This window comes from Phocoena sinus, chromosome 17, assembly GCF_008692025.1.
Source record: "Phocoena sinus isolate mPhoSin1 chromosome 17, mPhoSin1.pri, whole genome shotgun sequence".
In the NCBI taxonomy this organism is placed as follows: Eukaryota; Metazoa; Chordata; class Mammalia; order Artiodactyla; family Phocoenidae; genus Phocoena; species Phocoena sinus.
This window is the reverse complement of record NC_045779.1, coordinates 81,652-105,020: the sequence shown is the minus strand read 5'-3', so window position 1 is coordinate 105,020 and position 23,369 is coordinate 81,652. Positions and strand designations below refer to the sequence as shown.

General features: G+C 38.8%; 1 protein-coding gene across 6 annotated transcripts in view; it reads right to left on the bottom strand.

The window, feature by feature from the left end:
* SPIDR (scaffold protein involved in DNA repair) overlaps positions 1–23,369 on the bottom strand; it is a 344,503-nt gene that overhangs the window by 270,496 nt on the left and 50,638 nt on the right. The gene's annotated exons all lie outside the window — the stretch shown is intronic.

The window sequence follows — 23,369 nt, the reverse complement described above, 5'->3', positions numbered from 1 at the left end:
AGTAAGGGGATGGAAAAAGATATTCCATGCAAATGGAAACCAAAAGAAAGCTGGAGTAGCAATTCTCATATCAGACAAAATAGACTTTAAAATAAGGACTATTAAAAGGGACAAAGAAGGACACTACATAATGATCAAGGGATCGATCCAAGAAGAAGATATAACAATTGTAAATATTTATGCACCCAACATAGGAGCACCTCAATACATAAGGCAAATACTAACAACCATAAAAGGGGAGATCAACAGTAACACATTCATAGTAGGGGACTTTAACACCCCACTTTCACCCATGGACAGATCATCCAAAATGAAAATAAATAAGGAAACACAAGCTTTAAATGATACATTAAACAAGATGGACTTAATTGATATTTATAGGACACTCCATCCAAAAACAACAGAATACACATTTTTCTCAAGTGCTCATGGAACATTCTCCAGGATAGATCATATCTTGGGTCACAAATCAAGCCTTGGTAAATTTAAGAAAACTGAAATTGTATCAAGTATCTTTTCTGACCACAACGCCATGAGACTAGATATCAATTACAGGAAAAGATCTGTAAAAAATACAAACACATGGAGGCTAAACAATACACTACTTAATAATGAAGTGATCACTGAAGAAATCAAAGAGGAAATAAAAAAATACCTAGAAACAAATGACAATGGAGACACAACGACCCAAAACCTATGGGATGCAGCAAAAGCAGTTCTAAGGGGGAAGTTTATAGCAATACAAGCCCACCTTAAGAAGCAGGAAACATCTCGAATAAACAACCTAACCTTGCACCTCAAGCAATTAGAGAAAGAAGAACAAAAAAACCCCAAAGCTAGCAGAAGGAAAGAAATCATAAAAATCAGATCAGAAATAAATGAAAAAGAAATGAAGGAAACAATAGCAAAGATCAATAAAGCTAAAAGCTGGTTCTTTGAGAAGATAAACAAAATAGATAAACCACTAGCCAGACTCATCAAGAAAAAAAGGGAGAAGACTCAAATCAATAGAATTAGAAATGAGAAAGGAGAAGTAACAACTGACACTGCAGAAATAAAAAAAACATGAGAGATTACTACAAGCAACTCTATGCCAATAAAATGGACAATCTGGAAGAAATGGACAAATTCTTAGAAATGCACAACCTGCCAAGACTGAATCAGGAAGAAATAGAAAATATGAACAGACCAATCACAAGCACTGAAATTGAAACTGTGATTAAAAACCTTCCAACAAACAAAAGCCCAGGACCAGATGGCTTCACAGGTGAATTCTATCAAACGTTTAGAGAAGAGCTAACACCTATCCTTCTCAAACTCTTCCAAAATATAGCAGAGGGAGGAACACTCCCAAATTCCTTCTACGAAGCCACCATCACCTTGATACCAAAACCAGACAAGGATGTCACAAAGAAAGAAAACTACAGGCCAATATCACTGATGAACATAGATGCAAAAATCCTCAACAAAATACTAGCAAACAGAATCCAACAGCACATTAAAAGGATCATACACCATGATCAAGTGGGGTTTATTCCAGGAATGCAAGGATTCTTCAATATACGCAAATCTATCAATGTGATAAACTATATTAACAAATTGAAGGAGAAAAACCATATGATCATCTCAATAGATGCAGAGAAAGCTTTCGACAAAATTCAACACCCATTTATGATAAAAACCCTCCAGAAAGTAGGCATAGAGGGAACTTTCCTAAACATAATAAAAGCCATATATGACAAGCCCACAGCAAACATCATCCTCAATGGTGAAAAACTGAAAGCATTTCCACTAAGATCAGGAACAAGACAAGGTTGCCCACGCTCACCACTCTTATTCAACATAGTTTTGGAAGTTTTAGCCACAGCAATCAGAGAAGAAAAGGAAATAAAAGGAATCCAAATCGGAAAAGAAGAAGTAAAGCTGTCACTGTTTGCAGATGACATGATACTATACATAGAGAATCCTAAAGATGCTACCAGAAAACGACTAGAGCTAATCAATGAATTTGGTAAAGTAGCAGGATACAAAATTAATGCACAGAAATCTATGGCATTCCTATATACTAATGATGAAAAATCTGAAAGTGAAATCAAGAAAACACTCCCATTTACCATTGCAACAAAAAGAATAAAATATCTAGGAATAAACCTACCTAAGGATACAAAAGACCTGTATGCAGAAAATTATAAGACACTGATGAAAGAAATTAAAGATGATACAAATAGATGGAGAGATATACCATGTTCTTGGATGGGAAGAATCAACATTGTGAAAATGACTCTACTACCCAAAGCAATCTACAGATTCAATGCAATCCCTATCAAACTACCACTGGCATTTTTCACAGAACTAGAACAAAAAATTTCGCAATTTGTATGGAAACACAAAAGACCCCGAATAGCCAAAGCAATCTTGAGAACGAAAAAAGGAGCTGGAGGAATAAGGCTCCCTGACTTCAGACTATATTACAAAGCAACAGTAATCAAGACAGTATGGTACTGGCACAAAAACAGAAAGATAGATCAGTGGAACAGGATAGAAAGCCCAGAGATAAACCCACGCACATATGGACACCTTATCTTTGATAAAGGAGGCAGGAATGTACAGTGGAGAAAGGACAGCCTCTTCAATAAATGGTGCTGGGAAAACTGGACAGGTACATGTAAAAGTATGACATTAGATCACTCCCTAACACCATACACAAAAATAAGCTCAAAATGGATTAAAGACCTAAATGTAAGGCCAGAAACTATCAAACTCTTAGAAGAAAACATAGGAAGAACACTCTATGACATAAATCACAGCAAGATCCTTTCTGACCCACCTCCTAGAGTAATGGAAATAAAAACAAAAATAAACAAATGGGACCTAATGAAACTTCAAAGCTTTTGCACAGCAAAGGAGACCATAACCAAGACCAAAAGACAACCCTCAGAATGGGAGAAAACATTTGCAAATGAAGCAACTGACAAAGGATTAATCTCCAAAATTTACAAGCAGCTCATGCAGCTCAATAACAAAAAAACAAACAACCCCATCCAAAAATGGGCAGAAGACCTAAATAGACATTTCTCCAAAGAAGATATACAGAATGCCAACAAACACATGAAAGAATGCTCAACATCATTAATCATTAGAGAAATGCAAATCAAAACTACAATGAGATATCATCTCACACCAGTCAGAATGGCCATCATCAAAAAATCAAGAAACAATAAATGCTGGAGAGGGTGTGGAGAAAAGGGGACACTCTTGCACTGCTGGTGGGAATGTGAATTGGTTCAGCCACTGTGGAGAACAGTATGGAGGTTCCTTAAAAAACTACAAATAGAATTACCATATGACCCAGCAATCCCACTACTTGGCATATACCCTGAGAAAACCAAAATTCAAAGAGAGTCATGTACCAAAATGTTCATTGCAGCTCTATTTACAATAGCCAGGACATGGAAACAACCTAAGCGCCCATCATCGGATGAATGGATAAAGAAGATGTGGCACATATACACAATGGAATATTACTCAGCCTTAAAAAGAAATGAAATTGAGCTATTTGTAATGAGATGGATAGACCTAGAATCTGTCATACAGAGTGAAGTAAGTCAGAAAGAAAAAGACAAATACCGTATGCTAACACATATATATGGAATTTAAGGGAAAAAAATGTCATGAAGAACCTAGGGGTAAGATAGGAATAAAGACGCAGACCTACTGGAGAACGGACTTAAGGATATGGGGAGGGGGAAGGGTGAGTTTTGACAGGGCGAGAGAGAGTCATGGACATATACACACTAACAAACGTAGTAAGGTAGATAGCTGGGGGGAAGCAGCCGCAAGGCACAGGGATATTAGCTCGGTGCTTTGTGACAGCCTGGAAGGGTGGGATGGGGAGAGTGGGAGGGAGGGAGACGCAAGAGGGAAGACATATGGGAACATATGTATATGTATAGCTGATTCACTTTGTTGTAAAGCAGAAACTAACACACCATTGTAAAGCAATTATACCCCAATAAAGATGTTTAAAAAAAAAAAAAAAAACAACTAGAGAAAGAACAAAGAAAACCCAAAGTCAGTAGAAGGAAAGAAATCATAAAGATCAGAGCAGAAATAAATGAAATAGAAAAGAAGAAAACAATACCAAAGATCAATAAACCTAAAAGCTGGTTCTTTGAGAAGATAAACAAAATTGATAAACCCTTAGCCTGACTCATCAAGAAAACAAGGGAGATGATGCAAATCAATAAAATTAGAAATGAAAAAGGAGAAATCACAACTGACACTGCGGAAGTACAAAGGATTATAAGAGACTACTACAAACAGCTATACGCCAATAAAATGGACAACCACAAAGAAATGGACAAATTCTTGGAAAGGTACAATTTTCCAAGACTGATCCAGGAAGAGTTAGAAAATATAAACAGACCTACCACAAGTAATGAAATTGAAACCATAATTTTAAATCTTCCAAAAAACAGAAGTCTAGGACCAGATGGCTTCAGAGGCTACTTCTATCAAACATTTAGAAAACAGCTAACACCAATCCTTCTCAAACTCTTCCAAAAAATTGCAGAGGGAGAAACACTCCCAAATTCATTCTACAAAGCCACCATCACCCTGATACCAAAACCAGAAAAAGATATCACAAAAAATGAAAATTATAGACCACTAACACTGATGAACACAGATGGAAAAATCCTGAAGAAAATACTAGCAAACAAAATCCAATAGCCCATTACAAGGATCATATACCATGATCAAGTGGGATTTATCCCAGGGATGCAAGGATTCTTCAATATACACAAATTAATCAATGTGATACACCACATTAACAAATCAAGGAGTAAAAACCATATGGTCATTTCAATAGATGCAGAAAAAGCTTTTGACAGAATTGAACACTGATTTATGAAAAAAACTCTCCAGAAAATGGGCACAGAGGGAACCTACCTCAACATAATAAAGGCCATATATGACAAACCCACAGCAAGCATCATACTCAATGGTGGAAAACTGAAAGCATTTCCACTAAGACCAGGAACAAGACAAGGATGTCCACTCTCACCACTCTTATTCAACATAGCTTTGGAAGTCCTAGCCACAGCAGTCAGAGAAGAAAAAGAAATAAAGGGAATACAAATTGGAAAAGAAGAAGTAAAACTGTTACTATTAGCAGATGACGTGATACTATACATAGAGAATCCTAAAGATGCCACCAGAAAACTACTAGAGCTAATCAATGTATTTGGTAAAGTTGCAGGATACAAAATTAATGCACAGGAATCTCTTGCATTCCTACACACTAATGATGAAAAATCTGAAACAGAAATTAAGGAAACACTCCCATTTACCACTGCAACAAAAAGAATAAATTACCTAGGGACAAACCTATCTAAGGAGACAAAAGACCTGTATGCAGAAGACTCTAAAACACTGATGAAAGAAATTAATGATACAAACAGACGGAGAGAGATACCATGTTCTTGGATTGGAAGAATCAACATTGTGAAAATGACTACATTACCCAAAGCAACCTACAGATTCAATGCAATCTCTAACAAACTAGTTATATTTTCTATTTCTTCCTGGTTCAGTCTCAGAAGCTTGTGCTTTTCTAAGAATTTGTCCATTTCTTCCAGGCTGTTCGTTTCATTGGTGTACAGTTGCTTGTAGTAATCTCTCATGATCTTTTGTATTTAGTCACTGTCAGTTGTAACTTCTCCCTTTCCATTTCTAATTGTGTTGATTTGAGTCTTCTCCCTTTTTTTCTTGATGAGTCTGATTAATGGTTTATCAATTTTGTTTATCTTCTCAAAGAACCAGCTTTTAGTTTTATTGCTCTTTGCTATTGTTTCCTTCATTTCTGTTTCATTTATTTCTGAACTGAGTATTTCTTTCCTTCTGCTAACATTGGGGGCTTTTTCCTTCTTCTTTCTCTAATTGCTTTAGGTGTAAGGTTAGATTGTTTACTTGAGATGTTTCTTGTTTCCTGAAGTAGGATGGCATTACTATAAACTTCCTTCTTAGAACTGCTTTTGCTGCATCCCATAGGTTTTGGGTTATCATGTTTTCATTGTTATTTGTTTCAAGGTATTTTTTAATTTCCTCTTTGATTTCTTCAGTGATCTCTTGGTTATTTAGTAGTGTATTGTTTAGCCTCCATGTGCTTGTATTTTTTTACAGTTTTTTTCCTGTAATTGATATCTAGTCTTACAGTGTTGTGGTAGGAAAAGATATTTCCATTTTCTTAAATTTACCAAGGCTTAATTTGTGACACAAGATATGCTCTATCCTGGAGAATGTTCCATGAGCACTTGAGAAGAAAGTGTATTTCTGTTGTTTTTGGATGGAATGTCCTACAAATATCAATTAAGTCCGTCTTGTTTAATGTATAATTTAAAGCTTGTGTGTGTTTATTTACTTTCCTTTGGGATGGTATGTCCATTGGTGAAAGTGGGGTGTTAAAGTTCCCTACTATGATTGTGTTACTGTCGATTTCCCCTTTTATGGCTGTTAGCATTTGCCTTATGTACTGAGGTGTTCCTATGTTGGGTGCATAAATATTTACAATTGTTTTATCTTCTTCTTGGATTGATCCCTTGATCATTATGTACCGTCCTTCTCTGTCTCTTGTAATAGTCTTTAAAGTCTATTTTGTCTGATATGGGAATTGCTACTCCAGCCTTTTTTTGATTTCTATTTGCATGGAATATATTTTTCCATCCCCTCACTTTCAGTTTGTATGTGTCCCTAGGTCTGAAGTGGGTCTCTTGTAGACAACATATATATGGGTCTTGTTTTTGTAACCATTCAGCCAGTCTATGTCTTTTGGTTGGAGCATTTAATCCATTTACATTTAGGGTAGTTATCGATATGTATGTTTCTATTACTATCTTCTTAACTGTTTTGGGTTTGTTATTGTAGGCCTTTTCCTTCTCTTGTATTTCCTGCCTAGAGAAGTTCCTTTAGCACTTGCTGTAAAGCTGCTTTGGTGGTGCTGAATTGTCTTAGCTTTTGCTTTCCTGTAAAGGTTTTAATTTCTCCATCGAATCTGAATGACATCCTTGCCGGGTAGAGTAATCTTGGTTGTAGGTTTTTCCCTTTCATCACTTTAAATATGTCCTGCCGCTCCCTTCTAGCTTGCACACTTTCTGCTGAAAGATCAGCTGTTAACCTTATGGGGATTCCCTTGTATGTTATTTGTTGCTTTTCCCTTGCTGCTTTTAATACTTTGTATTTAATTTTTGATAGTTTGATTAATATGTGTCTTGGTGTGTTTCTCCTTGGATTTATCATGTATGGGACTCTGCACTTCCTGGACTTGACTATTTCTTTTCCAACTTTATTAGGGAAGTTTTCAACTATATTAGGGAAGTTTTCAACTATAATCTCTTCAAATGTTTTCTCAGTCCCTTTCTTTTTCTCTTCTTCTTCTGGGACGCCTATAATTCGAATGTTGTTGCGTTTAATGTTGTCTCAGAGGTCTCTGAGACTGTCAATTCTTTTCATTATTTTTTCTTTATTCTGCTCTGTAGTAGTAATTTCCACTATTTTATCTTCCAGGTCACTTATCTATTCTTCTGCCTCAGTTACTCTGCTACTGGTTTCTACTAGAGAATTTTTAATTTCATTTATTGTGTTGTTCATCATTGTTTGTTTGCTCTTTAGTTCTTCTAGGTCCTTGTTAAATGTTTCTTGTATTTTATCCATTTTATTTCCAAGATTTTGCATCATCTTTACTATCATTATTCTGAACTCTTTTTCAGGTAGACTGCCTATTTCCTCTTCATTTGTTTGGTCTGGTGGGTTTTTACCTTGCTCCTTCATCTGGTGCGTATTTCTCTGTCCTCTCATTTTGCCCAACTTACTGTGTTTGGGGTCTTCTTTTTGCAGGCTTCAGGTTTGTAGTTCCCACTGTTTTTGGTGTCTGCCCACAGTGGGTAAGGTTGGCTTAGTGGGTTGGGTAGGCTTTCTGGTGGAGGGGACTGGTACCTGTGTTCTGGTGGATGAGGCTGGATCTTGTCTTTCTGGTGGGCAAGACCACGTCTGGTGATGTGTTTTGGGGTGTCTGTGAACTTATTATGATTTTAGGCAGCCTCTGCTAATGTGTGGGGCTGTTAGTTGTTTGGTATAGGGTGTGCAGCACTGTAGGTTGCTTGTCATTGAGTGGAGCTGGGTCTTAGCATTGGGATTGATCTCTGGGAGAGCTGTGGCCGATTGATATTACATGGGCCCGGGAGGTCTCTGGTGGTCCAATGTCCTGAACTCGGCTCTCCCACCTCAAAGGCTCAAGCCTGACACCCTGCCAGGGCACCAAGACCCTGTCAGCCACACGGCTCAGTAGAAAAGGGAGGGAAAAAAAAAAGAAAGAAAAATGAATATAAAAATAAAATAAAGTTCCTAAAATGAAAAATTAAAAAATAGTGTTAAAAATAAAAAAAAATGAAAGAAAGAAGAGAGCAACCAAACCAAAAAACAAATCCACCAATGATAACAAGCACTAAAAACTACCCCCCCCCAAAAAAAACAACAGACAGAACCCTAGGACAAATGATAAAAGCAAACCTATACAGACAAAATCACATAAAGAAGCATACACATACACACAAAAAGAGAAAAAGGAAAAAATATATATATATATAAAATTGAGAGCACCCAAATCAGTAAACAAATCTACCAATGATAATAAGCTCTAAGTATTAAACTAAGGTAAACATAAAACTAGAAACGTATTAGATGCAGAAGGCAAACCCCAAGTCTGTAGTTGCTCCCAAAGTCCACCGCCTCATTTTTAGGATGATTCATTGTCTATTCAGGCATTCCACAGATGCAGGTACATCAAGTTGACTGTGGAGATTTAATCCACTGCTCCTGAGGCTGCTGGGAGAAATTTCCCTTTCTCTTCTTTGTTCTCACAGCTCCCAGAGCTCAGCTTTGGATTTGGTCCCGCCTCTGCATGTAGGTTGCCTGAGGGCATTTGTTCTTCACCCAGACAGAAGGGGGTTAAAGGAGTGGCTGATTCAAGGGCTCTGGCTCACTCAGGCTGGGGGGAGGGAGGGGTACGGAATGTGGGGTGAGCCTGCTGCAGCAGAGGCTGACGTAACGGTGCACCAGCCTGAGGTGCGCCGTGTGTTCTCCCAGACAAGTTGTCCCTGGATCTCGGGACCCTGGCAGTGGCGGGCTGCACAGGCTCCCCCGAAGGGAGGTGTGGATGTGACCTGTGCTCGCACACAGGCTTCTTTGTGGCAGCAGCAGCAGCATTAGCATTTCATGCCTGTCTCCGGTGTCCGTGCTGATAGCCACGGCTCGCGGTCATTTAGGTGGTGCTCTCAATCCCCTCTCCTCGCGCACCCCAAAACAATGGTCTGTTGCCTCTTTGGCAGGTCCAGGCTCTTTCCCAGACTCCCTCCCGGCTAGCTATGGTGCACTAGCCCCCTTCAGGCTGTGTTCACGCATCCAATCCCAGTCCTCTCTTTAGGATCTGACCTCCAGAGCCCGAGCCTCAGCCCCCAGCCCCCACCTGTCCTGGCTGGTGAGCAGACAAGCCTCTCTGGCTGGTGAGTGCCGGTCGGCACCGATCCTGTGTGTGGGAATCTCTCCGCTTTGTCCTCTGCACCCTTGTTGCTGCGCTCTCCTTCATGGCTCCAAAGCTTCCCCCTACCCCATCCCCGTCTCTGCCAGTGAAGGGGCCTCCTAGTGTGTGGAAACTTCTCCTCCTTCACAGCTCCCTCCCCAAAGTGCAGGTCCCGTCCCTATTCTTTTGTCTCTGTTTTATCTTTTTTATTTTGCCCTCCCCAGGTATGTGGGGAGTTTCTTGCCTTTTGGGAAGTCTGAGGTCTTCTGCCATCGTTCAGTAGGTGTTCTGTAGGAGTTGTTCCACATGTAGATGTATTTCTGATGTATTTGTGGGGAGGAAGGTGATCTCCACGTCTTACTCCTCCATCTTGAAGGTCTCTGCCTTCATTCTTGAATGATTATTTTCACTGATTATAGAATTTGGGGTTGACTTTTGTTTTTCCAGCACGTTAAACGTGTTCTGTAGCCTGCTGGCCTGCACTGTTTCTGATAAGTAGTAGAGACCATTTGTTATACTGTACCATTTCTCAGGATGCTTTCAAGATATTTCCTCTATCATTTTCAACATCTTGACTATGAAGTGACTAAATGTATTTTCTTGTATTTATCTTGTTTGAAATTCACTGAGCATCTTGAATATGTAAATATATGCCTTTCCCCAATTTGGGGAAATTATCAGCCATCATTTTTCCAAAAATTTTTGCTCCAATTTTTCCTCTCTGCCACTTTAAGGACTCCATTAAACATGTGTTGTTGGACCTTTTTACATTGTCCTACCAGTCACTGAGACTAGCTTCATTTTCTAAAATCTCCTTTTCCACTTTTTCAGATTGAGTAATTTCCACTGATCTATCAAGATCACTGACTTTTATTTTTTACCAATCTTCTGTAATCCCATCTAATGGAAGTTTTATTTCAGGTATTGTACATTTAATTACAGGATTTTCATTTGGTTCCTTTTTTCCAATTCCTATTTTTCTGCTAAGTTTTTTGGTCTGTGCATTCATCATGTGCATATTTTTCTTTATGTCCCAGAACAGAATTACAAGACTTGCTAATTCTAATATATAAGTCATATCAGGGTCTGTCTCAATTAATTGCCTTTTCACTTAAGTATAAGTCACATGTTTCTGGGTTTACATGTGTATGTGTCTATGTTTGTCTAATAAATGTGGAGTGTATCCTGGTCATTATTAGTGACTATTTTAGACTCTGGATTCTATTATGCTCTTCTGAGGAGTATTTACTTTTTTGCTAAAATGTCAGTTAACTCGGCTGTACTCACTCTGCACACTGCTTTCTCCCATGTGGTGGAAAGCGACTGAAATCTGTGTAGTTCTTATATCCTGTAAGATTTATATGCATTTGTGGTTCTCGCTGGGAGGTTCTACTTTACACTAACTTTTAAGCTCCTGCAGCCACCCCAAACTCTGTGTTGTGATTTCTATCCAAGTTTAGCCACCCTGAACAACACTGATGGGGGCCTGCCCTTGGGTGAAAAGCAGTGAAAAATGAAAAACTCTCCTGATTTGTGCCATTCTCATCTTCAAAGTGTCAACCCCTCCAGTTTCTGCAAGCTGTCTTCCCCTTCTACTGTGTCTTCAAATATTTTTATATTCTTTTTATATTTTTATAAACTCTATTTCAAAAATACATTTAATACACTTTGTATGTCCAGAATTTGTCACTGTTATTTGCAAGAAAAGTAATCTGACACATGCTGCTCTGTCATTATTGAAAGTGGAACTCCTAAGGATTTTTTTTTTAATTAGAAAACTAGAGGACTATAAAAGTCACGCTATGATGACTCACTATTTTTAAATTTATACAGGCGTAATATTAATTCCTACAGCAGTCCTTTTTCTATTCTGCTCCTTCTTATACCAGAAAACAGATGAATTTGGGCAATGAAAGGAAAATGAAGGGAAATGGGATGACAAGGTGACAGCGAAATAGGAGGAGGATTTATAGTAAAAAAAAAAAAAAAAAATGACGAAGTCCCTGTCCTGCTATGTCATAAGCTCAAGTTTAGCCAATTAAGAAGGGAGATGTGGAAAAATAAGGATGTTAAGTTCTGAAACAGATGCTACAAATGATATTGGCACATACTCACTGTCTTAAAGAGAATAAAAGCCAAAATATGCTATAATGTTATCAGATCATGAACAGATAGATCACAGATATATGCACATAAAATTGTAATATTAAGTAACAACAAAAAAAGATACCTGCTCCTCAATACAACTCCTAAGGGTCCTCCTTTTTTTACCACAAGAACACACTGGAGTATGAATTTGTTTCTTAAGTGTAATGTTTCTACAATGAAATCTTTAAAATATAATCAAACAAAATCAAGACTAAAAACTCCATATATTTCCCTTTACAAGCACTAAATTATCATTTTTATACAAACATAATTATATTTTAGAGAGGGTTTCTAAAATGTGTGCTTTTGGTCTTGATTAAATTATTTCAACTCTATACATGTTGTATACATTGGACAGTTCTCAGACATTAACAATTAGTACATATTTAGTCATATCATTTTATTCTAATTCATCGTTAAAAATGATTAAAAGTGAAATTAAATGTATTACTTTCAAACTTTCGTACAAATATAAAGAATTACAAATATGCTCATTAAATTTACAAATATTTTTGAAGTTTGCCAGATCACTTTCTCAATATCCTCCCATGTAAGAATATAAAAGTTTGCTTATTCTAATTTTGTTAAAACTTTTCCATATTCCATATTCTGTGAGATACTGAATCATCTGTTCTGCCCCTATTGTTAAGAGTACAAAGAAAACATCTGTTTTATAACAATGAATCCATATTTCAAATTTGAAAAACAAATTTGCTTTCTCTTAAAACTACAGCTTTCAGATCTTGTTTGAGCCACCCAGCTTCTATTGCACATCTTCAACAAAAACCCAAACCTCACTCGGGTTATCTGACATTTATGAAGTCTGCAAGCCTGTATTTGCATAGGACTCACTACATAAAGTACAAGAGAATTACATAACAAAGCTCACCTAAATCCAATTTTCTTCACACTTCCTGAAAAATGTGAAACCCATAGAAAACCCACTGCTGCATCTCTGCTGCCCTCTATAGGAATGGTTCTTGAAAGACACATAAATTGAAAACCCAGACAGCAATACTGAACAATAATAGGAAGCAACACCAGTAATCAACCACATTTGTCAAATGTCCTAAAGGGCAACATTAGAAACAGAAGTTATGGTCTTTGATTTTCATCATGCTTTTCTTCCAAGTTATGTAAGTATGCTATATTGCAAGAAAAACAACATAAGTAATTAAGAGAATTTGGGATCAGACTACATTAGTTGGAACCTCATTCTGCTATCTACTGGCTATGTCTCGATTCCCTCATCTGTAAAATGGGGCTAATAACTACATCTACACAACAGGATCAGCACTTACCAAAGGGCCTGGCATATAGTAATAACTCAGGGTTACTGTATTGTTATTAATGTTATCATTGCTACTACTATAATTGACACTGTAACAACGTCAGGACCAGAGCTCTGAAGCCAGAGTGCCTGAGTTAGAATCTAGGTTCAGTCACTTACAGCCACAGGAAAATTACTTAATCTCTCCGTGCTTTAGAATCCTCATCTGGAAAACAGGAATGATAACAGCTCCCAGCTCACGGAGTTATGGTGAGGTTTAAATAAGCTAATGTATATAGCAAAGCACTTAGAGGAGAGCCCCACATCAGAAGCACTCACAATATTAGCTGCTGCTGTTGTTATGAGTTCAGTCACCTTTACGTAGGACTAGTAGAACTCTATTCCAGAGAACTGGTGGAATCAAGCTTACAGGCGTATGTTTCCTAGTTCAAAAACATCCCTCACTCCGCCCAGGGAAAGGAATTCAAGATAGACCTGAATTACCATCAAGGCTTCCCACTCAGTTAAAATACAGTTCTTCTGTAGAGTAAGTATCCTCCCACCCCCCATATGTTCCATTTCTACAAGCATGCATGAGAGGCAAAAGTAATAGCCTCATGAGTTATATAAGGGAGGTTTTGTTTCTGAAGAAACCTGATTCCTAATTATGGTATAAGTCTTCCCCCTCCGTGTTAATCAATGTGCATGGCTCATTTTAACACTGTAGCTGACCCTGTCAACGCCCAACTCCTCCCCTATGTCTTCAGTGATGCTGGCCCTATTTCCAACTTCCAACACCCCGATTTCTTTGCATCAGGGCTTCATCTGGCTGCTGGAACCCGTTTTTTCCACCTGTTCAGTAGTCTGTAAAAATTAGGAAAAACTCCTATCCCCCAACTCCACCATGGAGCAGCCCTCAGCCAAGGAATGAAGGCATCTGTACATAAATACCCCAGCTTCCCTGCCCCTCTGGTGGGATAATTCTGATGCTTCCGGAGGTTTCCGGCAGTACTAAGTTACCCACAATGGTAACTTGTTGATATTGATGCCTTGATTGGCTGCCATCCCTTCCCAGGCTCACCGGCCCACTTCACCACCAGATGTTCTCAGGGCATGCTGCTACAGAAATTCAAAGACAAACAATCGTTAAGTAGAGGCAAGTCTACAAAAACTGCACATCGCATTTTACTTCTTTCGACCTCCTTGAAATATTCAATGAACAGAAGAGAATGGCTTTAGGTATCAGTATAGGGAAGTATTAGGAAATAACTGCTGATGTGACTGCAAGATACTGGGCAGAGGGTATGCAGATATATGAGTTAAAGTCTCTTGAAAGGTAGATGCCAAGACAGCAACAGCTACAGAAGAGATTTATTGGAGGAAACACCTGTGAAGGACAAAGGGGAGAAAGCAGGAGTCAAGGAGAACTTTAAGACAACAATGCAGGTCTGACAACTATGAAAGGAGGAGGAGAAGGAAAGAGAACGGGGTAGAAGAGTCTCTGACTGCATTGCAGCTCTAGGAGATTTTAGCTTGGCTGATGCTGTCTTCAATTCAAAGTCATCCCTTGAGCGGTTCTGTGTGACTGTTGTCACAACCCTGGCATATTCAGTCAATGGCTGGGACCAGCCCATGGGAAGCATGGTCCCAGTACAGACACAAGTACAGTACAAGCCCATTTCCATAACTGCGCTGTAGGGAATGATGGTGCAAAGTGACCTTACCTTAGGATTGAAAAATGCATCTAGCGAAAACCTCCCTCTTCTCCAAGGTTGTCCCGTTATCAGTATGAACTACAGTTCTGCATGTTTGTAAACTTCAAGTAATGTAGCATCAAACTACACATAGCCTTCGGCAAGCTGGCTAACTTCCTCAGCATTAACCATGATGGTAGCTACAGCTCTCCACTATACAAATGTACCACAATTTGCATGTGTTCACAGAAAATTAGGTTACTTTCCTACGTTTCTTTCTCTTATAAACAATACTAAAATAAATGTCCTTGAACATATATTCTTGTACATATCTTCTTTGGGCATATGTGAAAACTTCTCTGAACAGTGGCTTTCAAACTTTTTGGTCAAGAACCACAGTAAAACATACATTCATATTGTGATCCAACACATGTATACTAATAAATCTGAACCTAAAGTTTCACAAAAAATACTCTTACTGTCATACATTCTAATGTAGTCTATTTTATTCCACTCTATTTTTAAGTCATTGAATCAATTACAGCAGCCACTGACGGGTCATAAGCCATTTTGAAAAAAATCAAGGGTATTTATCTAAGACAAAATTGTGGGGTGATAAAATATGAACATCTTCAGCTTTACTAATGGCTGTACCAATTTACATTCCAACAGCAACTATTCCTATCGATCCACACTCCTGACATTAGGCACTGTCAGACTTTTTTTTTTGGCAATCTGATGAAAATGTAGTATCTCATTTTTAATTTGCACTTCTCATACAACTAGTGACACTGAGCATCTTTTCACATGCTCATTAGTCATTCAGGTTTCCCTTTCCTATCCTTCACCTGATTTTCAACTGGGCTATTTATCTTTTCTTTACTGTTCTGTAGAATTTCTCACTATATTCTGGATAGAAGCGTAAACTGTCCTTTAAAAATTTTTTTAATGCAAGCAATATATGTACATGGTTCAAAATTTAAAACAGCATACAAGAAAAAAGTTTCCTCAATCCAGAGACAGTCCATATAAACATACATTCTTTCCATTTTTCTACACAAGTATTCTATATCCTGTTTTTGTCATTTAACAAAGTATTTTGAGTATTATTTCATAAGCACATAGACCTACATCTTTCTTATACTTTACAAAATGTTTTATCAATTTTAATGAAGTATAAAACTTACGCACACTAAACTACACATATTTATTCAATGTTTTGACATATGTACACTCCTGTGAAAATATTACCATTATCAAGATAAACATTTCCATCACCCCCAGAACTTTCCTCATGTCCCATTGTAATCCATCCGTCTCCTCCACCCTCATTCCCAATAAACCACTGACCTGCTTTCTCACTATAGAATCATCTGCACTTTTTAGAATTTTATATAAAGACAATCATATAGTATATACTCCACCTCATTCATTTTAAGGGCCTGAGGCTAAACTGTAAAGGTCAAGTTACATGGACCTTGACTTTCAGCCAATGGGGTACCATTGAAAAGTGTTTCAATAAGTGAATGATAAGGTCATAATGTTTATTAAGATGAATCTAACAAAAAGATGTAAGCTAAGAAATCAGTTATGAAGCAACTGAAACAAAACGGACAACAGATGAAAGGGCCCAATTTAGGGCAGAAGTGGTGGGGATGCTGTGGTTTTGAGGCCAAATCTGCATGACCTGATAATGAATAGATTCGGGCAGTGAAAAAGAAAAACGATGAACTAGGACCAAAAACGCATGAAGAGGATGAGCCTGGGTTAAAAGGAAGAGGGACAGGACTTCGGACTCTTAGACTTGCAGTAACCTTAGGACATCCACACAAAGATGTCATCAGGCAGCTGGAAACCCCCATGGAATTCAGGACAGCAAGAGCATTAGAAAAAGATTTAAGAGTTAGCAGCTTGAAGGAAATAAGGAAAATAATTGAATCTTTGTACCTGTATGAGGAAAGAAAGGAAGAAAAGGAGGCAGGAGTTAAGGTCTAGAGAACACTGCTATGATTAGGCAAACCACAATTCCCACATTATAGGAATGCCTCCCAATGCCTGCTCGGAGAAATCCATTTTTTGAGTCACTTTTCAATGACAACGTAGTATGTTATATTTTTAACATACATGACTATTAATAAAGACAAATGTACTTGATGAGAAACTACATAGAGAAGTCTTGAATTTTTAAATACAAAGTAAGCCAAGATCTTCTCTTTTCTATGACCGTATCTTTCAAAGTTCTGCCCATGCGCAAGCTTCTTCCAACATAAGAAAGCAATCTATGTAGATTCTGGGGCAATCAAACAACACCTGAATACTTCTGTTGCAAGGTTTCACAGCTGCCTTGTTTACTACATAACTTGGCCACAGTCACATAATTTTCTAACAGCTTCCTGTCTGAAAATTGGGCATAACAGCATTGACTTCACAAGATTGTTTTAAGGCTCAAATGGAAAATGTACTGCCATAAACTGCATGTTGAAACCTAATCCCCAATGTGATGGTATTTGGAAGTGAAGCCTTTAGGTGTAGCCCTCCTGAATGGGATTAATGCCCTTATTAAAAGGCCCCAGGGAGACCCCTCGCCCACTCCATCATTTGAGGACACAGTGAGAAGACAGCTATGGATCCTCAACAGAAACCGTATCCGCTGGCTCCTAGATGGCGGAACTTCCCAGCCTCCAAAACTGTCAGAAATAAATTTCTGTTGCTTAAGCCACCCAGTCTGTAGTATTTTTGCTACAGCAGCTCAAAGGGACTAATACACTTACATAAAGCAATTAGTACAATGTAAGGCCCAGTACATGTTCACTATACGTGATTTGATTCTCTGTCTTCCTTGAGGGAAAAACCAATGACTGTTGTGCTTTTGTTTTTTTATTTATGAAATAAATATAGCAAAAAAGAAAATAAACTTCTCCAATAACCCTACCACCCAGAGACACACTTTTGGAGAACTATGGAGGCTTGCCACTCACTTCTTATAACTCAACTCTATTATTCAAGAGCAACCCTGAAAAGTCTGTGTCATACTGTAATTTGTAATTTTAACAAGGTATAAACTTGAATTGCAAGCACTACAAAACCTGTATGCAAGAGTTTGCTGAGTTAGTAAACTCAGTCTACCACCCGGCATCTCTACCATGCAGCATTACAGTCCTTCAGAAGTGGTTATTTACAGCAGCTTTCAAAGGATAAGTATATCCTTAAGTGACAGAGTATTCCCCCTAAAAACAAGCCAAGAAAAAAATCTACATAGGGCTTCCCTGGTGTCGCAGCGGTTGGGAGTCCGCCTACCGATACAGGGGACACGGGTTCGTGCCCCGGTCCGGTAGGATCCCACATGCCGCGGAGTGGCTGGGCCTGTGAGCCATGGCCGCTGGGCCTGCGCGTCCGGAGCCTGTGCTCCGCAACGGGAGAGGCTGCAAAGGTGAGAGGCCCACGTACCGCAAAAAAAAAAAAAAAAAAAAAAAATTTACATAGCTTAATGTTTTCAAGTTTCATCCACATTGTACCATGTATCAGAATTTCATTCCTTCTGAATGCTGAATAATAGCCTGCTGTACGCGAAACAGAGCAGGACACTGCTGAGTACCCGGCCTCTTGTTTGTAGGAAAGCTTTAGCCTCCTAGGACTTCCCCAAGTTCCAAAGAACAAATTTAATTCGAGATGTGAGATAACGAAGAAACAAAGCAAAACTGTCAGGCAAGATAAAATAATAATAGTTTAGCCATTAAACAAAGTGAAGGGCCTTTAGTTCTTCCGCATCAGCTATAGATAACATGCTGAGCCATGTCCTTGACCTGTGCTGCTGACACTGAAACCCCCACCAGGTGGAATAAGTGAGCTGCATGCTGACCACAAGCACACAGGCCCCAGACTGGACGGAACCGGAAGGTTGATGACGGTGACTCCTGATTACTTCACCACCAACCAATCAGAAAAATGTCCACAAGCTGATCGGGCACCCTGCAACCCTCTCGCTCACCCTGTCTTTAAAAACTTTTCCCCGAAAGCCTTTGGGGAGTCTGGGTCTTTTGAGCGTGAGCCACCTGTTCTCCTTGCTCAGCCCCATGTTGGGGCGCCATGCAATAAACACTGTACTTTCCCTCACCACAAGCCAGTGTCAATAGATTGGCTTTAGTACACGTGGGCAAGTAGACCCAAGTTTGGTTCAGTAACATACATATATACATACATATACATATATGTAGATATATATACAAAAATATACATACATACATGTTGAGAAATGGAATACTGACTGCATATCAGTAAACAAAAGATGTCACAGTCATCAGTGATTGCAGCCACCAGCCTACGGTGAGGTGGTGAGCCCTGAGGGAACTCAGGATATGAAAACACAGGATACTGGCCCCAGACAGCTGAGGTATATATCAAAGGAACGATTTCAGTGTGCCCAGACTCTTTCATCTTCCCATACATAGAAAAGTGTTAAATTCCTTAACATGAGATGCCTAGTTTACTTCAATTAAAAATAATCTTTTGACGTTCTAACCACCTGCCCTTGGTTGCAAAACTCCGATATAACCAGGCTCCCCGCCTCGCCTCCTCGGAGCAGTTCTCTCAGGGTTACCTGAGATGCTGCCTCCCGGGCTTGAAGTCCTAAAAATTCGTGCCGAATAAAACATAACTCTCAACTTTTATGCTGTGAATATTTCTTTAGTAGACAATATACATACACACACATTTTGTTTATTCGTTCATCTGTTGATGGATATCTGGGTTGTTTCCACCATTTGGCCATTGTGAATAATGCTGCTATGAACATCAGTGTACAAGTGTCTGAGTCCCTGCTTTCAATTCTTCTGGGTATATGTCCAGAAGCAAAATTACTAGGTCATATGGTAATTCTATTTTTAACTTTTGAGAAACCACCGAACTGTTCTCCACAGTGGCTGCATCACTTTACATTCCCACCAGTAGTGCACAAGGGTTCCAATTTCTCCACATCCTCAACACTTTTTTTCCCATTTATGGGTAAGAGCCATACTAATGGGTACATAGTAAGATCTCATTATGGTTTTGATTTGCATGTCCCTAATGACTAATGATGATGAGCACCTTTTCATGTGCTCGACTGCCTGGAAAGATCAGGTCGATGGCCATGATGGAATAACAGGGAATGGACTTATCCTCCTGCCTGAAACAATCAAAAAGAAAAGAAAAGAAAAGAGACAAAATACTTGAAACAATGGTTTTCAAGACATGGGACATCAGGCAAGAAGAACACTAACCCCTGAAAGCTGGGAAACAACGAACTGAGCTCTATAATTGCCCCAGCTTACTTTCTTGAGAGAATTTCCAAACCACACAGTAGGGAGGGAGAACTGAGGTGGAACCTGGTGAGCTCCCTGAGTTGAAGAGACAGAGCTGAGAGTCCATGGAGACAAAAGCAGCTAGAGTTCATAGCACAGAGTACCAGAAAAGCCAGAGTTGCACAGAGAACCCCAATCATCCCCCTCAAGTGTACAGAAGAGTACTGATCAGCATGTGCATATAAAGAAACAACACTGGACCAGCGAAAGAACCATTTGGAAGTATTAGAAGAACAGTGCCCACTATTCACACAGGGTCAGGAAACCGTAACCGTTAACCTGACTGGAAAAAACCCATAATTCAGAGAATTACACAGACCTCAGGAAGGTCTTGCTTCAGTAGTGGGATATAAGACTGTCTACTTCCCCAGACCCACCTAATAAATCATAAAGCAACACCTAAAAGGATGAAACTGTTTCCAGGTAACTGCACCACAGAACAAAGCCAAAATTAAAATAATTTTTTTTAAAAATCCAGCACCCAACAACATAGAATTCAAAATATTTGGTATCTACTCAAAAATTTCCAGGCATGTAAAGAAGCAGAAAAATACAACCCATAATGAAAAGAAATACCAATCAATAGAAACAGACACAGAAATTACACAGATGACAGATTTACCAAAAAAGCCGTTAAAACAACTATTATACTCTTCATGTTCAAAACACAGACAAATGTATGATCGTGTTAAGAAGAGACATGGACAAGATAAAATGACATATCAAACTTTTAGAGCTGACAAATACACTGGATAGTATTAACAGCAGATTAGACACTACAGGAAGAAAAGATTATCAAACTTGAAGGTATAGCAATAGAAACGACTCAAAATGAAACAGAGAGGGGAAAAAATGAGCACAGTGTCGATAATACATGATGCAACATCAAGGAGCCTAAATAACATACGTATAATTTGAATCACAGAAGGAAAGGAAAAGGGAGTCAGAAAAAAAAGTGTTGAATAAAGGCAAAAAACTCTCCAAATGTGATGAAACCTTTGAATCCATGTGAAGAGGAGAGTTAACTTAGCAGACCTGAGACAGGTATTCCTAGAAAGCCCCGCTTACAATGTTGGTCCTTGCCTACCTCTGGGAACTTAGATTTCAGGATGATTCCCACCATTCCCTAATGATAAGAGTATCTCCCTGTGCCTAACCTGTGCAAACTATATGGCTTATGTTGAATACCTGTTTTCCATCCTGAAAACTGAAATTCTGGCACATGTGAGGCAGAGAGCTCCCCTGATAAAAACCGTTGGCACTGAGTCACCGATGAGCACCCCCGGCAGACAACACTGCACATATACTGTCAAAACTCTCTGCTGGAGCAGTTAAGCATCCCCTGTATGACTCCACTGGAAAAAGACTCTTGGAAGAGTGCTGATTTTCCTTTTGTATCTTTTCACTGTAATAAATCATAGCTGTGAGTATGACTGTATGCTAAGTTCTGAGTGTCTTCCTAGCAAATCACTGAACCCAGAAGTGAGCTTGGGGATCCCAGACAAACCACAGATCCAAGAAGCTTGACGAACTCCAAGCAGAAAGCCACACCTACAGGCATACCACAATCAAACAGTTTAAAACAAGGAATAAGAAAAACTTAAAAGATCAAGAGTGAGAAGAGCTTCAGGCTTCTTGATAGCAACTCTGGAACTAGAAGACAATGAAGCAATGCCTTCAAAATTCTAAAGAAAAATAATTTCCAACCTAAAATTCTGTATAAATTTTCAATCACACGTTAAAGTGTGATGAATGCATCTTCTGACATGACAAGTCTCAAAAAATTATCTTCCATAAATCCTTTCCTGGAAGCTACTGGAAGATGTGCTCAATCAAAATGAGAGTAACAACCAAGAAAGAGGAGTCCAGGATAAAGTTGCTTCATGCAGGAGCAAGGTGAAGGGAATTCCCCCCAAAGACGGTGAAGGGTGACTAAAGGGTGGCTACATTCACAAAGCACAGAGGCCTCTGAGTTGAAATCAGAGCGGCTAGGAGGTTGTGGGAAACAGTTCTCCATAAAAACAAAACGAATAGAATGCTGAAAGGATAAAGAAGATGTGGTATATAATTACAATGGAACACTACTCAGCCATAAGAAAGAATGAAATAATGCCATTTGCAGCTACATGGATGGACCTAGAGATTATCATGCTAAGTGAAGTAAGTCAGACAAAGACAAATACCATATGATATCACTTATAGGTGGAATCCGAACTATGACACAAATGAACATATCTACAAAACAGAAACAGACTCACAAACATAGAGGACAGACCTGTGGTTGCCAAGGGGGAGGGGTGGGGGAGGGAAGGATTGGGAGTTTGGGATTAGCAGGTGCAAACTATTACATATAGGATGGATAAACAACAAGGTCCTACTGCAGAGCACAGGGAACTCTATTCAGTATCTTGTGATAAACCATAATGGAAAAGAACATGAAAAAGAATACATATAACTGAATCACTTTACTATACAGCAGAAATTAACACAACACTGTAAATCAACTATACTTCAATAAAATATTTTTTAAACTTTTTTTAAAGAACTAGTAGAATGCCTGCTATGTGTGAAAATCTTAATGGGAGAACTGAACAATGGTGAAAAATCAGAGTATTATTCATGATAAGTAAAATTAAGAGTTTTATTCATGATAAGTAAAACTAGGCAAACAAAAACCCAAATGATTAACGCCAACAAAAACGAAAAGTTGGGAAGGAAAATCGCAATTAATAGTTGTCTTGTTATGAATATTATTATTCAGAATTGCATAATGCTGAACCTAATGTAACCAGACCATGAGACATCTGTCCTGGGGGAACAAAGGGATGGGAAAGTCCCATGTGTAGCAGAGGCGAGAGTGGGTGAGGAGAAAAGTACTCAGTACTTATCCACGTTTAAAAGCACATTACAGGGACTTCCCTGGTGGTCCAATGGTTAGCAATCTGCCTTCCAATGCAGGGGACACGGGTTTGATCCCTGGTCAGGGAACTAAGATCCCATATGCCGCGGGGCAACTAAAGTCCACGAGCCGCAACTAGTGAGCCTGCGCACCACAACTACAGAGCCCATGCACTCTGGAGCCCATGTGCCACAACTAGAGAGAAGGCAGTGCACCACAACAAAAGATCTCACAGGCCGCAACTAAGACCCAAGGCAGCCAAAAGTAAAATAAATATTTTTTTTTAAAAAAGCACACTACAAGCATGTTATTTAGAGAAAAGGAGGTAAAGAACAAAATAATCCACAGAGTCAAAAGTGGTAGTCCCTGAGGAGGGAGTTTCAAACAAAATACCAAAGGCTGTGACTAACAAATGCCATAAACAGAATGGAAAGTTGGAAACAAT